The sequence below is a fragment of the Euprymna scolopes genome, chromosome 8 (genome assembly GCF_053919585.1).
Source record: "Euprymna scolopes isolate OS-2025 chromosome 8, ASM5391958v1, whole genome shotgun sequence".
NCBI lineage: Eukaryota > Metazoa > Mollusca > Cephalopoda > Sepiida > Sepiolidae > Euprymna > Euprymna scolopes.
The window spans coordinates 143,020,155-143,036,564 of NC_136489.1; the positions used below are offsets into that span (position 1 = coordinate 143,020,155).

At 30.7% G+C, this 16,410-nt stretch overlaps 1 protein-coding gene across 7 annotated transcripts in view; it reads right to left on the reverse strand.

Annotated features, from left to right (window-relative positions):
- Nucleotides 1-16,410, reverse strand: part of LOC145283807 (neuropeptide F receptor-like) — a 489,066-nt gene that overhangs the window by 180,578 nt on the left and 292,078 nt on the right. For 3 of the 7 annotated variants that reach the window (XM_080132891.1, XM_080132890.1, XM_080132889.1), the window contains one exon: nucleotides 12,357-12,533. The exons of the other annotated variants lie outside the window; for them this stretch is intronic. The gene's annotated coding sequence lies outside the window, so the exon portion shown is untranslated. The remainder of the gene's footprint in view (nucleotides 1-12,356; nucleotides 12,534-16,410) is intronic. 7 annotated transcript variants of the gene reach the window in all.

Consider the following 16,410-nt stretch of genomic DNA (forward strand, 5'->3'; position numbering starts at 1 on the left):
TTTGACCAGCCCGGCGTTTGCTTTTGGTCTTACCCCCGACCGAATTACGTCATCTCCACGTAATCACAATTCCCGGGTTACATTTTTGTCAGCCTGGACATTAGTTCATTCGCACCTTGCTCAATAAAACGGCCTGACCCATAAAACGATTTGCGTCATAGGACCAGGTCATCACAATTCCGGGTTACGTTTGTGTCGGCCCGGATTTTGAGTTCATTCGACCTTTGCCTCTCCATAACACACACACACACACACACACACACACACACACACACACACACACACACACACACACACACACACACACACACACAGTTTGATACATTACATTTTTCTTCATAACTTTAATTAGGGTTCAAGATTTTACCTAAAATTTGGTCAGTATATTCCTATTACTATTCTAACTAATATTTAGAGTAATAATTACAAAATTAAAGTTTAGAAAGTTTATATTAAAGGAAAAATATAAATCAACTAACGAATATTGGATACATTGATTTAATATTTGGTTGCATAGCCTTTATTGCGTTTAACAGCTTCCAATCGCTTTCTATAGTTGCACACATGTTTTTTTTCAAAGATATGCAGGTATTTTGCGCCATTCTTCTTGGCAGAACTGTTCTAGTTGTTGAATATTTTGTGGATTCCTCTTGTGAACATTGATCTTCAATATTTTCCACAAATTTTCAATTGGGTTGAGATCTGGGGACTGACTAGGCCAAATAAGAACGTCAATTCCGTTATTCTTTGATTAGTTTGGCAGTATGCTTGGGTTCATTGTCCTACTGAAACACGAAATTGCTATTATGTCCCAACAAATCAGCAGATTTCTGGAGGTTTTTCCAAAATCTCCCTGTACATACGTCCATTCATTCTACCATTGATGATTTCTAGTTCACCAGTACCTTTGGATGAAAAACACCCCCATACTATACTCGAACCACCTCCAAACTTGGCCGTAGGAATGATATTCTTTTTTGTTATAGGCAGTGCAATGTTTACGCCATACATGTGTTGCTGTGTTTCTTCCAAAGATTTCGATTTTCGTTTCGTCCTACCAGATTACCTTGTTCCAAAATTCTTGGGGTTGTTCCCCATATGTTTTAACATAATTCAAACGTGATCTGACATGTTTAATCTTCAATAATGGAACTTTTCTTGGGGACCTTGATACAACACCTGCACGATTTAGAACTCTACTGATTGTATCCTTACTCACATTAATCCCAGCTTCTCTGAGGTCGGTTTAAATTTCACCACGAGTAAGAAAAGGGTTTTTATTGTACCTTTCTGCTTATCCACCTTGATTTTTTTTCGTTTAATTTCCTTGGCCAACCACATCTTGGGAGATTTGTAACAGGTTTAACAGGGTTTTTAAACTTTCTAATAACGTTTCCAACTGTACTAAGTTGTAGATTAAGTTCCCTTGATATTATTCAATACCCTTTTCCTTCTTTGTGCTTATCAATGATTTTTTGACGAATGTCTATTGACAACTCTTTAGTTTTAGGCATTTTTATAAATGAACTGGTTGACTTTGAAGGAGTGAGCCAAAACTGGAAGAATTTTATTAAATTATTTTACTATAAAGCTCTTTGATTGGTCAGTGATAACTCGTTTGCATTATTGCAACACGCTAAGCAAAAGTCATTTAAATTTATTTCAGAAAAAGAAATTTTTAAAAGTGTATCCAATACTTTTGCGTTTGTTAATTCCTATTTTTCCTTAAATATAAACTTTCTAAACTTTGATTTTGTCATTACTACTGCAAATATAATTTAGAATAGTAATAGGAATATACTGACTAAATTTTAGGTAAAACCTTAAAGATATGAAGAAAAATGTAATGTATCCAATACTTTTGTGTGGTAATATATATATATATATATATATATATATATATATATATATATATATATATATATATATAATTCTTCATTTAATTATAATTTGCACAACATTAGCGGATAGAAAGATTTCACAGCCCACGAATAGGATCGTTTGGTTTTATATCTAGAAATAATAATACGCATGTTTGAAAGTAATTATTAAATAATAAATTGAAAAATTAATAAATAGAAAATAATAAACTGAATTATAATAACGAAATTCTTAAATAGTGATCTTAAAAAAACAGCTAAGGGAAATACCTCTTTTATATTTAGTAAGAGTTATCGATTTTTACTTGCTTTTTTATTCGAGGTTTACTAACAGTAAAGTTTTCGCAAAGTTTTTTTGTATAAAAAGTAAGGGTTCATTTGTAAATTAGACACTGATGACTCATTGATCTATACTTGAATATAAATAAAATAGTAGATTGTGTATGTGTGTTAGTCAGTGTGAAAATATTTAACCGATAAACTCTTAAACTACTGTTAACATAATAATGAGTAATAATACATTAAAGAATGGTTTATATCGAGTAAAATCTTTCTTTGGATGGATAAATAATGCATACAGAATATGTCAGTAAGTTGAAATGCAAACTGTTCACTCCAGTTTGCCAATATATTTCTATTACTTTTGAGCATGCGCAGATTCATTCATAGCTCGAGCTGACTTAATTTTTATTTTTTCTTATCTATCTATCAACAGCCCGAACGCGGCTGGGGCGCTACATGTTTTTCTAGCTAATGACACCCAAAATATATTTTTTTTAACTTTTGAAATCAGAACTATATATTAGTTACGGTATAATATTAACAGAGAATTAGCTCTGTAATAATAAATACGAAATCTGCATGAATTATATTATATGTAGACCGCCCACACAAATAATATGAATATTTTTAGTCTCACATCCATGATATTTTAATAATAATATAATTGCTATTATTATTACTATTGATATGGTTATTCTTATTGCTATTATTGACATTCTTTTATTATTCTTATTGTTATCATAAATTCATAATAAAATCTATCATTATTATAATTCTAATTATAAAATTCATTATTATTATTATAAAATTTATCATTATAGTTATGATAATTATAAAATTTATTATTATGAAATTACTATTGTTATTATGATTTTAAATTTCATTATAAGGTTTTTATTATAATTATAATTTTTAATTATTGTTATTATAATGCATTATAATATAATTATAATGGTAATTATATTATTATCGTTATATTATAACAATCAGCATCCTCATTATTATATTAATTAAATTTATTACTGTTACTAAAATAATAAATAACTAAAATAATTTATATTATAATAATTATAAATTTATTTTAATATAATTATAAAAGTTATTATTAATATTATAATAAAATCATTATCATTTAATTATGAAATGTATTATTATTATCCCTCTAAATTATTAATCATATCATTACTATTTTAATTATAATTATAAAATGTATTATTACTATATTTGATTAATTATTATTATTTCTTTAATTAATATAATAATACAATTTATTATTATAACTATTTTTATTATAATATTTATTATTATTGCAATTAAATAATAAAATATGTTATTATTATTATTATTATTATTATTATTGAAATTATAAAAATGTATAAGGTTATTTATTATGAAATGTATTTTTATTATAATTATTATCGTTATTAATGGTATCATTATTATTATAACTAACGGGACTTGGGGAAATTCCACAGTAGACTCATTCATATGTAATATATTGATGTGGGCATTCTGTAGATGTTCAGTGTAAATGGAGACGCTCTGATATTATTGTAGCTCTTTTGTTAAAACTGCAAAAGTATTTATCTAAGCAAGCACGAACGCCCGACAAAGCCCGGTTGTAAAGTACGCTTAAATATGCTAATTTAATTCTTGCAAATTTGGTATATATTATTATAGAGTTAATGTTCTATAGGATTTTATATATCATAAAGTTGCGAATTCAAAAATAAAACAATATATATCCATAGGACTTATGTGTATTAGCTTGATATGTGCAATAGCTTGAATCGAAACCAAAATAAAACCTTATGATATATATATATATATATATATATATATATATATATATATATATATATATATATAACTTGAGTTCCTTCAGTAATAATCGAAACCGAAACCAAAACTTATGAAGAATTCTTGTTAAAATTATTTCTAAAAAAGATTACTAAGATGCTAGCAGCTAAAGTCGAAACCGAACCCAAGACATATGGAGTATTCTTGATAAAATTATTTTTAAAAACCCCAACAGATTACTGGAGTGCAATTAGCTATAATCGAAACTGAAACAAAAACTTATAAGGAATTCTAGGTAAAATTATTTAGGACAAAAAATAAAAGCACTTAACAATTAAATGAGCCGGATATAAGCGTAACACAGAAAATAACACACACACGATCTTATTAATATATAAATTATAAAATTCTTATTATAAATATAATTACAAATTATGATCATGATTATCATTATCATAAACTTCATCATTATTATTTTTTAATTATAAATATTTTATTAACAATGGTATGACTATTATTGAAATATCTATAATCATACTTCTTTTTATTATCATTATTATTCTTAAATCTATCATTATTATACTTATATAATTTATTGCTATAATTATAAAATTTATTGTTATTTTTTTAATTATAATTATAAAATTTATTGTTATTCTTTGTTATGAAATGTATTATTATTTTAATTATAAAATATATTATTATTATTATTGGCTCACATGGAGCTTTCACACAGGTCTTCGAAGATTTTACCCTGAAAAACGCATGTGGTGTTCCCTGGAAGCTGAGTGATAACATGTCTTCCCAGGTTTCCATACTCTCATCATCTTTCAATACCATTTGCAAATAAACTTGCATCATCTTTCAATACCATTTGCAAATAAACTTGCATCATCTCAACAGCTGCCTGCCATTGATTTCTCGTTGGCAGCAGCTTTTGGTCTTTGTTGGGATGTGAGTGGCAATAAGCCTCCCCAAGGTTCCAGTTCTCTTCGCACTTATTCGGCTGAGGTCAGGTCAGTTCATCGGTCTTTCCTTCCCACTTTACTCTACTTGGTTATCTAGTCTCGCTCTTCTTTTGGAGGGGGGGGGGAGAAATAGACTTTTACATGTCCAAAAAGTAAAATGAGAAGAAATACACTTTTACATGTCAAAAAATTAAAATGAAAAGAAATACACTTTTACATGTCCAAAAATTAAAATGAGAAGAAATAGACTTTTACATGAGCAAAAATTAAAATGAGAAGAAATAGACTTTTACATGTCAAAAAATTAAAATGAAAATAAATAGACTTTTAAATGTCAAAAAATTAAAAGGAAAAGATATAGACTTTTACGTGTCAAAAAATTAAAATGAAAAGATATCGACTTTTACATGTCCAAAAATTAAAATGAAAAGAAATAGACTTTTACATGTCAAAAATTAAAATGAAAAGAAATAGACTTTTACATGTCAAAAATTAAAATGAAAAGAAATAGACTTTTACATGTCAAAAAATTAAAATGAAAAGAAATAGACTTTTACATGTCAAAAAATTAAAAGGAAAAGATATAGACTTTTACATGTCAAAAAATTAAAAGGAAAAGAAATAGACTTTTACATGTCAAAAAATTAAAAGGAAAAGATATAGACTTTTACATGTCAAAAAATTAAAATGAAAAGAAATAGACTTTTACATGTCAAAAAATTAAAATGAAAAGAAATACTTTTACATGTAAAAAAATTAAAATGAAAAGAAATAGACTTTTACATGTCAAAAAATTAAAATGAAAAGAAATAGACTTTTACATGTCAAAAAATTAAAAGGAAAAGAAATAGACTTTTACATGTCAAAAAATAAAAATAAAAATAAATAGACTTTTACCTGTAAAAAAATAAAAATGAGAAGAAATAGACTTTTACATGTCAAAAAATTAAAAGGAAAAGATATAGACTTTTACATGTCAAAAATTTAAAATGAAAAGATATAGACTTTTACATGTCAAAAAATTAAAATGAAAAGAAGTAGACTTTTACATGTCAAAAAATTAAAATGAAAAGAAATAGACTTTTACATGTCCAAAAATTTAAATGAAAAGAAATAGACTTTTACATGTCCAAAAATTTAAATGAAAAGATTTAGACTTTTAAATGTCCAAAAATGAAAATGAAAAAAATAGACTTTTACATGTCCAAAAATTAAAAATAAAAGAAATACACTTTTAAATGTCCAAAAATGAAAATGAAAAGAAATAGACTTTTACATGTAAAAAAAAATGAGAAGAAATAGACTTTTACATGTCCAAAAATTAAAAATAAAAGAAATACACTTTTAAATGTCCAAAAATTAAAATGAAAAAAATAGACTTTTACATGTCAAAAAATTAAAATGAAAAGAAATACACTTTTAAATGTCCAAAAATTAAAATGAAAAGAAATAGACTTTTACATGTCCAAAAATTAAAATGAAAAGAAATAGATTTTTCATGTCCAAAAATTAAAATGAGAAGAAATAGACTTTTACATGTCAAAAAATGAAAATGAAAAGAAATACACTTTTACATATCCAAAAATTAAAATGAAAAGAAATAGACTTTTACATGTCCAAAAATTTAAATGAAAAGATATAGACTTTTACATGTCCAAAAATTAAAATGAAAAGAAATAGACTTTTACATGTCAAAAAATAAAAATGAAAAGAAATAGACTTTTACATGTCCAAAAATTAAAATGAAAAGATTTAGACTTTTACATGTCAAAAAATTAAAATGAAAAGAAATAGACTTTTACATGTCAAAAAATGAAAATGAAAAGAAATACACTTTTACATGTCAAAAAATTAAAACGAAAAGAAATAGACTTTTAAATGTCAAAAATTAAAATGAAAAGAAATAGACTTTTAAATGTCCAAAAATTTAAATGAAAAGAAATAGACTTTTACATGTCCAAAAATTAAAATGAAAAGATATAGACTTTTACATGTCAAAAAATTAAAATGAGAAGAAATAGACTTTTACATGTCCAAAAATTAAAATGAAAAGAAATAGACTTTTACATGTCCAAAAATTAAAATGAAAAGAGGACGGATAAAGAGACAAGGTAAAAGAAAAATGAAATGGCGATTCGGTTGCTATTTAAACCGGGTTCAAAAATACTTATATTTTATTCTCTTTTTGATATATTATCAAATGAAAGTAAATGCTTCCTTTTCACCTTATTTAAATAGCATCGAATGTTACATACACATTAAAAAAATAAAAATTAATAATTACTTTTGAAAATATATGGATGGATATATGGAGAATTAAAATCATTTCTAACAAATGAAGTTCCAAGATTAATCCTAATTAATTCCTTTTGGATTTTTTTTTCCGGAGAGTTTGGCATTGTATTTGTGCGTGGGGAATAAATAACAATGAGTTCCAACACTCATTAATATTGTAACTTATGCAGTTCTATTCATCTCTCTCTCTCACTCTCTCTCTCTCTCTCTTACACACACACACACACACACACACACACACACACACACACACATATATATATATATATATATATATATATACACGTGTAGAGTGTTATGAAGTTATTGATACTACATATTTTCTAATAGTTGCCTATATTTCTGCTATTTTAAGCAATTTCATTTATTCTTTTTCATTCGATTAACAATTTCCCCGCATTCAATCAAACTGCGGAATTTCTATGGAAACGATATCAAAATATATTTTAAATAATTGCTATGAAACGTGGACATTTTTTCTGAAACTTTTTCAATCATTGTAATTGTTTTCCCAGAGAACAATCGATACAGATTAATTTCTATTATTGGAAATATAATTGTATTGTCGTGGGTCACTTGCAACAATGTTTCACTGAATAATTGTGCTTATTCAGTTTTGACCCGAAAGCAAGTTTTACACAAACGATGAAAACATAAATCCTTTAAAAAATAAATCACGATCAATGCTATGCATCTCTGCAGTTCCGACGGTTATTAAAGCAAACTAAAGACATGTAAGTATGCACTGAAGAAACCATCAATCTTTGTCAGCTGCTCGTTAAAAATGGCAAGAAATTCATTGTAATAGAATTGGGTGAATCCACTCTTTGCTGACGAAAATAAAGAAATAACACCGGCAAGTACAGGCTGGTTTTTTTTCGGAATGACTTACCAGCCTGTATATTCAGTAGGGTAGTAAGGGCTGGGGTGCGGTCCGCCCCGGGCGGCACATAACAGGGAGATAATTTAGAGAGGGTAAAAATAGAAAATAGAAAAATAAATAAAAATGAATAAAAGCTGAGAAAAAATCTGAAATTTCGTACCAAAATGAGTCTTTAAGGTTCTAAAAAATAGGAACTTTTTGATGTATCGGAATCGGAAAAATGTATCCCTATTTTCCGATTCCAAAACTGATTCTTTTACATTTTTAACTTAATTTTTCATCATTGGTATTAATGATAAATATTTACTGTTTTTAAATCATCACTAAAACTAAAATAATAATTAAATCAAAATACGATGTAAAACAAAACAAAAAAATATTTGCATAAATTCTTTAGATAACATTTCAAGGGAAGCAGTTGATTTACATGTTCCAAAAAATGTTGAAAAATTAAACAAAATATTTTGTCATGAAAAATACTTTCAAATATCCCTAATAATTAAATTATGCAACGGAAAATTGGACATTAGAAAGTAAACAACAGAAAATTACGTAATTTTGGAATTATAGGAACATTTATCAACTACGGAATAAAAATCGACTGAAAACATATTTTATGATCGTCTTATCGGGGTATATAATTTTAAATAGAGAACCAAGCACTCCACCTCAAATAATATTTAAACGGCTTTCTATTCGATAGTTTAAATTCCTTTTAAGTTTCGAACAGCCACGGAGTAATTGATTTATTTTTCGTACTATTAACAAAATTTGGCAGAATTGGAGTCTAGGTGGGGATTAACATCGAACCCAAAACAACCCAAGCCAAAAACGAAAAGGACACACATCTCGTTTCCCTGGTTTTTATTCATGGAAACAGTGACCATCTCATATTCAGTTTACAAATAAGCTGAACTTTTTTTCAAAATTAAACAATGTAAACATTTTTTTTTTCGTTTTTTTAAAACAATATTCTAAATTTCTTTTAATATTGACTTATTTTAATATTAATCTTTTTCTTTATTGAAAATGTATCGCTATATAGCATTAATATTAATTTTAATTCAATTTTAGTAATACTTGTTTATTCGTTGGCGTTGCACAAAAAAAAACCCGCTAGAAATGAAAAAAAAAAAACAACAAATAAACAATATAAACAGTTTTTAAAAAAAAATAAAAACAGAAACAATTTTTATTTACATTGTAAACATATAGAAATAGAACTTTTGATAATTAAAAAATTTTAAACAATACGAACAGAATTGTCCTGATACTTTTGGTGGGTGTGTTTTTCAACTATTCTGTACTTTCACCTAACAATTTATTTATTTATATTTTTTTTACAAAAACATTTAGTTTTACAAAAATATTTTTTTTTACAAAAACACATATTGTTCACGGATGCATTTTATTATAAGAGGAAAGACTCCCCCTCCCTTTTCCCCTTTTCGCCACACGAATTCTATCATGTATGTATCAAATGTTTTCTTTCCACCTTTCCTCACTTTCTTTTTGCAATGAGACCACAACCCTTCACTGCACTGACCTCGCGCAAAAAACCGCTGGAAATGAAAAACAATATAAACAGATTTTTCAAAATAAAAAAGGAAACAATTTTTATTTACATTGTAAACATAGAAATAGAACCTTTGAAAATTAAAATAATTTTTCAAAATACGAACAGAATTGTTCTAGTACTTTTGGTGGGGGTGAAAGTACAGAAATAGTTGCAAAATCTCCACCAGAACAATGTAAATAAAAATTGTTTCGGTTTTTATTTAAAAAAAATCTGTTTATGTTGTTTTTTTTCATTTCCAGCGGGGTTTCTTTTGCGCGACGCCAACGAATAAACAAGTATTACTAAAATTTAATTAAAATTAATATTAATGCCTTTTAGCGATACATTCTCAATAAAGAAAAAGATTAATATTAAAATAGGTCAATATTAAAAGAAATTTAGAATATTGTTTTAAAAAAACGAAAAAACATGTTTACATTGTTTAATTTTGAAAAAAGTTCAGCTTATTTGTAAACTGAATATGAGATGGTCACTGTTTCCATGAATAAAAACCAGGGAAACGAGATGTGTATGTGTGTCCCTTTCGTTTTTGGCTTGGGTTGTTTTGGGTTCGATGTTAATCGCCACCCAAACTCCAATCCTGCTCTAAATTTTATAATCGCTAACGTATTCATAAATAAACCGAAATGTATTATGATGACTTAAATCTGGTATTACGATTTTAATTTATTACTTATCATAATTGTAAGAGATAATAGAAGAAAAGTGTCCTTAGAACGCGCACCTAACTTAAAAAATCGACTTACTTTCAAACAAGAGTAAATATTTACATATGTATATTTCTGTGAGAGGCACTTGAATCCTATTTAAAACTATATCGTCTTTAAGAATGATCTTAAACTCTATCTTCAATTGACATTTATTCCATAGATGCTTATTTTTCATACCTTGTTACAATTAGTTCTCCAGTTTTTAATTTTCCTAAATTCAATTAAATTAAAATAAAAATATAAAAATGTGATTTTTAATGTTTTGATTTATTTGGGATTTTATCTAATTGTCTTTTGTTTTAATTAGATGGTGGGTTTTGTCCGGTGTCCTTTTTTCCGGTGAGCTTTCGTTTGGTCCTCTAGTTAGCATTGGCAAAGTTTACAAGGAGTTATCAAAAAGTTTGCTTACAAAAACAAATTTTTGATAATTTCAAAGTTTTAGCCACAGATGAATTGGACAGTAATAAAATTAAGGAATTCAAACCTTTCGCATCTTAATGTGTTGATTTATTTCTTCTTTGATTTCGGTTTATACGTCTGTATTTTTTTAGATGAATTGGACATTAACAGGATTAGTAGATTCAAAGCTTTTCACACCTATAAGTGACAACATATGTTGGCGCATTTCTTCTTTGATTTTAGTTTATGCGTCTACTAAAACAAACTTTTGAATAAGAAAAGACGGATTTGGATGACAATATAAAGCAATAAAATCTCAGGTTACTAACAGAATCTATTTTTAATAAATAATATTTTTGATTTCGTTAGGCAATTTAGTTTTTAAGTTTCCCATACGCACGAAAGACATTGGAAATTTGCCAATATAAAATGTAAATGTATTTTTTAAAACCTATTTTAAAGATATTTAAAATATATTTCATTAATTGAAAATTGATTACTGACATATTTTTTACTTTTGTTTCATGTTTAAAGGTGTATTTCAATGTAATGTGAAAGCTCGAATTGTTTCCTTTGTAAAAGTTAAATACATTCTTTTACTAGATAGAAGAGTTACTTATCTTGATTTTAATAATATTTGCTTTGTATTGATTTCCTTAATCCATTTTTGCTTTCTTAGAGTGTCTGGAAAATAATCCATCAGGTGAGAAAAAATAATAATAATAATAATAATAATAATAATAATAATAATAATAATAATAATAATAATAATAATGATGATGATGATGATGATGATGATGATGATGATGATGATGATAATCATGATGATGATGATGATGATGATGATGATGATGATGATGATAATAATAATAATATTAATAATAATAATAATAATAATAATAATAATAATAATAATAATAATAATAATGATAATAATAATAATTTTAGAGTGGGGTCATTTTCACATGTAAATTTAATGTAAAATAAACCTCCATATGCGAGATATTCAAGTGTTTTAGGGCAGTTAAGCAAAAAATGGTTTTATTGAAATATTTTTGTTGATTTTTCTATGGAAAACATTTTTTTTTCTTTGGAAGTTGAATTTTATTTTACTTCTCCTGTAAATTAATATTGTTTTCCAAATTGAAAACTTCAGTGACCACAATACATATTGTACTAGATTAAAGGAAAGTATTATAAAATATTTTACCATTCGATCTTTTATTCTACATGAACCTCAATTTTTTTGAGAGGTAGGGGATTCGTTAAAAAAGCATATAGATTTTTTTTCTAAAAATGTCTTATGCCTTATTCCTTGGCAATCTTGACTAAAGTCGTACGCAAGGTGGAATCCGCGAAAGGATGTAAAAAATGAAACGAAGGCAAATTTTAGCGAAACGAAATTAGCGAGTCGACTATACAGCCTAGCAAGAAAATAGCAACAACAAAATTCGACTGCTGAAAACAACAACTAATAATAAAGGTAAATAAAATATGCATCAAGTGCGGCTGAAAGGCAAATCACAAATGACAGAAGACGCGCGGATCGTTAAAACAGACCTTTCTCCAACTTTACAACATGGTACTTTCGTTTCCGTTTCTTTTATTTCTGAGACTTTGGAATCAATGATGCTCAGATGTATCTTAAAGAAAAAGCGCTGGACATGCAACAAAGTTCTGTCAGGCTGATGGCGTAGAGAGATTGCCTTCTTCAGAATAGAGAAAATATGGTCGACACTGCAATAGAGTAAAAAAAATCTGCTCTGAAATGGGGATGTAGGGGAATAAATAAGAGCACCGGATTACCGGTGTAGGGTAAGGAGTGAGGTCCCTTGAAAAAAAGAGAGGAGAGTCCGTACACATGAGGCACGGACGCAAAAAGTTCTTCTCCTAAAAGACAATGTTGGACAGACAGAGTACAACTCTAGAATACAGTCCTCACTCCTCCCGTAAACCCCACTATTGAAGTGAGTAATCTTTTTACCTTAATGTTCTGAATTGCAGTGTTGTTATGTTTTCATGTTTGTTAATAAATTCTTGTCGTTTATACTTGTTGTACGTTTAGTAATTATTAAAGCTGGTCGGTAGTTTTGGGACTTGGAAGAACCTAAACCCGTACCAACAGTGGTGACCCCAACTAGCAACATAGAATACGCAAAGCAACGTTTTTTTTATATTTTAATAACAAAAGGAAAATGCGTAAAATTAAAGTTTATTTTTAAATAAAAATCGTCCATAACATGAATCCCGGCGTAAGAGTAGTTAAAAATAAAAAAATAAAAAATAATGACTAGTTACGTTTTTGTGCCGAAATTTATTTTATACAAGTATCGTTACCCTTTCATCGGGATATTCACATTTTTCTTGCACAACAAATATGGCCGACCGCGTCTTCTTCAATTTGCACACGGCGCCAGTCTCGTGATTGGCTGATGTGAACACTACGTCACGCTTCGTCTTCCTCTTGCTCTGTCCCTACTATTACTACTATACGGTGTCATCTAGCTAACTGTCGCTATAAATAAATAAATAAGATAAAAATAAATAATAATAATAACAATAATAATAATAATAATAATAATAATAATAATAATAATAATAATAAATCATAAATAAATGTGAAATGGCGTCGCCCACATTCAGTCTGATTCCAACGGATGTACGGAATGACCCTGCTTTGTTTTTCGCACAGCTAGATTTATATTTTCGGCAGAAAACGATATCAGGACAGACTGAAAAGTTTTGCCATGTGGCGACTATATTACCTCAGGATGTTATCGTCGAGGTGAGAGACCTAATTATATCTCCTCCCACGGAGAAACCATATGACACCCTACGAGAAAGAGTGACAACTGCTGTGTCAGTTTCAGCACACAGGCGAATCTCACAATTATTAGAACAGGAAACTATGGGGGATAGCACGCCGTCACAGTTTCTAAAGCGCCTGCAGAAGTTGGCTGAAGGGACAATGGACAATAATATTGTCAAAAACATCTTCCTACAGCGCATACCAACCGAGTATAAGGTAGTAATAGCTGCACAAGATGAATGTATGCCAGTGGAACGAGTGGCTGAGATAGCCGACCATATTGCCGATATAATGTCGACACGGTCGTCAACGGTGGCTGGCGTTCAGACATCGGAGAAAGACGAGCTACTCTCCAAACTAATGGAGGGACAGACCAGATTGGAAGCTCGTATGTACAAAATGGCGGAGGACATCGCGAGACTTACCCTCGAGAATAAGCAAAGGCGGGGGGGGGGGTGCGCGCAGCCACTCCAGAGAACGGAGGCAGGATAGGACCATTTGCTTGAAGCACAAGAGATTTGGGGAGAAGGCAAATTCCTGTATCCCATCGTGTAGTTACAAGAGTTCGGGAAAAGCTTAAACCGACAGAAGAATGCGGCATCAACTGTCGGTGCCTCGCGTTCAGGCCGCCTATTGTATGTGGTGGACAAAAACTCAGGTACGTCCTTTTTGGTGGACAGCGGGGCACAGGTGTCTCTCATTCCCGCGACTGCAGCCGACAAGAAATCCCCTCCCTGTAAATTCACACTACGAGCTGTGAATGGCTCATTAATACACACATATGGGGAGAAGTGTATGGACTTTAATTTAGGCCTGCATAGAACATTTACCCACATTTTTATAGTGGCGGATGTAGACAGTGCTATTTTAGGTACCGATTTTTGACAGGCGTTCGGTTTGGTGGTGGATATAACAGGTCAGTGTCTGAAAGATCCAGAAACGCATCTCACAGCGTGTGGGGTAGTTAGGACTGGTACTCCATTGTGTCCAGCAGTGGCACATGCAAACCAGGATAACGATTTTCTGAGTCTCTTGAAGGAATACCCTTCAATTTCAGTGCCTTCTTTCCATAGGGACGTTTTGCCACACTCCACCACACACTATATCGAAACAAAGGGTCCGCCCGTTCATAGCAAAACTAGGCGCTTAGCACCAGAAAAGGTAACAGCGGCCAAGGCTGAATTTCAGCAAATGATGAAGTTAGGCATAGTTCGCTCTTCAAAGAGCGAATGGGCTTCACCTCTTCATCTTGTCAACAAAGGTGTTAACACATGGCGGGCATGTGGGGACTACAGAGCACTGAATGCAGTCACTAAACCAGATAGATACCCAGTACCACATGTCCAGGACGTGACAGCAGTGGCTCAAAATAACCGTTTTTTTACAAAATTGGATTTAATTCGAGCATATCACCAAATACCGGTGGAGCCCGAACACATTCCTAAAACTGCTATCATCACCCCATTCGGGATGTTCGAGTTCATGCGAGTTCCTTTTGGGTTGCGGAATGCAGCACAAACATTCCAACGGTTCATAGACCAGGTATTGTCAGATTTGCCATTCGTCTGTGCATATATTGACGATGTACTTATTGCTAGCCAAACTAGAAAGGAACACATCGGTCATGTGCGACAGGTCTTCGAACGTTTGAAGCAATATGGGATAGTCCTAAACCCATTAAAATGTGCTTTTGGTCAATCCGAAGTAATTTTTTTAGGACACCATATTTCAGAGGGGGGAATATCCCCATCACCAGAGATGGTCAAGTACATTCAAAATTTCCCTATCCCTGCCACAATGAGGCAGCTGCGTCAATTCTTGGGGCTGATAAACTTTTATCGTAGGTTCTTACCTCACTGTGCACAAGTACTTTTACCATTGACAAGTTTGTTGACAAATGTGAGGAAGTGTGACATTGTATTTTCAGAGCACGCGGTAGAAGCATTCAACAAGATCAAGGCTATGTTGCAGGAGACTGCAAAATTGTCTCACATCCAACCCAACCAGGAGCTGTGCCTAGCAGTGGATGCATCCGCAATTGGAATTGGAGCGGTCCTACAACAAAAATGTGATGCGGACTGGAAACCCATTTCCTTTTTCTCAAAAAAAATTAACAGAGACTGAGAAACGCTATAGTACATTTTCCAGAGAGCTGTTAGCTGCATTCCCCGCGACACGCCATTTCCGGCAGCTCTTGGAAGGTCAGCAGTTCCATATCCTCACGGACCACAAACCCCTGTTAGGCGCTTTACAGTCTTCCTCGGACAAATATTCTCCCAGAGAGATTCGCCAGATGGATTATATCCTTCAATTGACATCGGATATCCGGCACATCAAGGGAGCAGACAACATCCCAGCAGACACCTTATCGCGGGGAATTAATTCCTTCCTGTTGCAGCCGGCAATTGACGTCGATACCTTGTCTAAAGAACAACAGAAGGATGAACATTTACAAAATCTCCTGCAGAATAATCCAACTTCATTGAACCTAGTGACAATTACCAACCCTACTAGCCACACAAAAGTTGTGTGTGACACAAGCACAAACAAACTGCGACCATACGTTCCAGCATCGCTACGCAAAGACATATTTAAGGCAATACACGGTCTATCGCATCCAGGGGCCAATGCCTCTGTAAGGCTACTAACAGACCGATATGTCTGGCCGCGAATAAAAGCTGATACAAGAGCGTGGGCGAAAACGTGTGTGGAGTGTGAAAAAGCCAAGGTCGGTCGTCACACGCGGCCTCCTCTAGGCACGTTTCCAGTTCCAGATGAGAGATTTCAGCACATTCATATCGACAT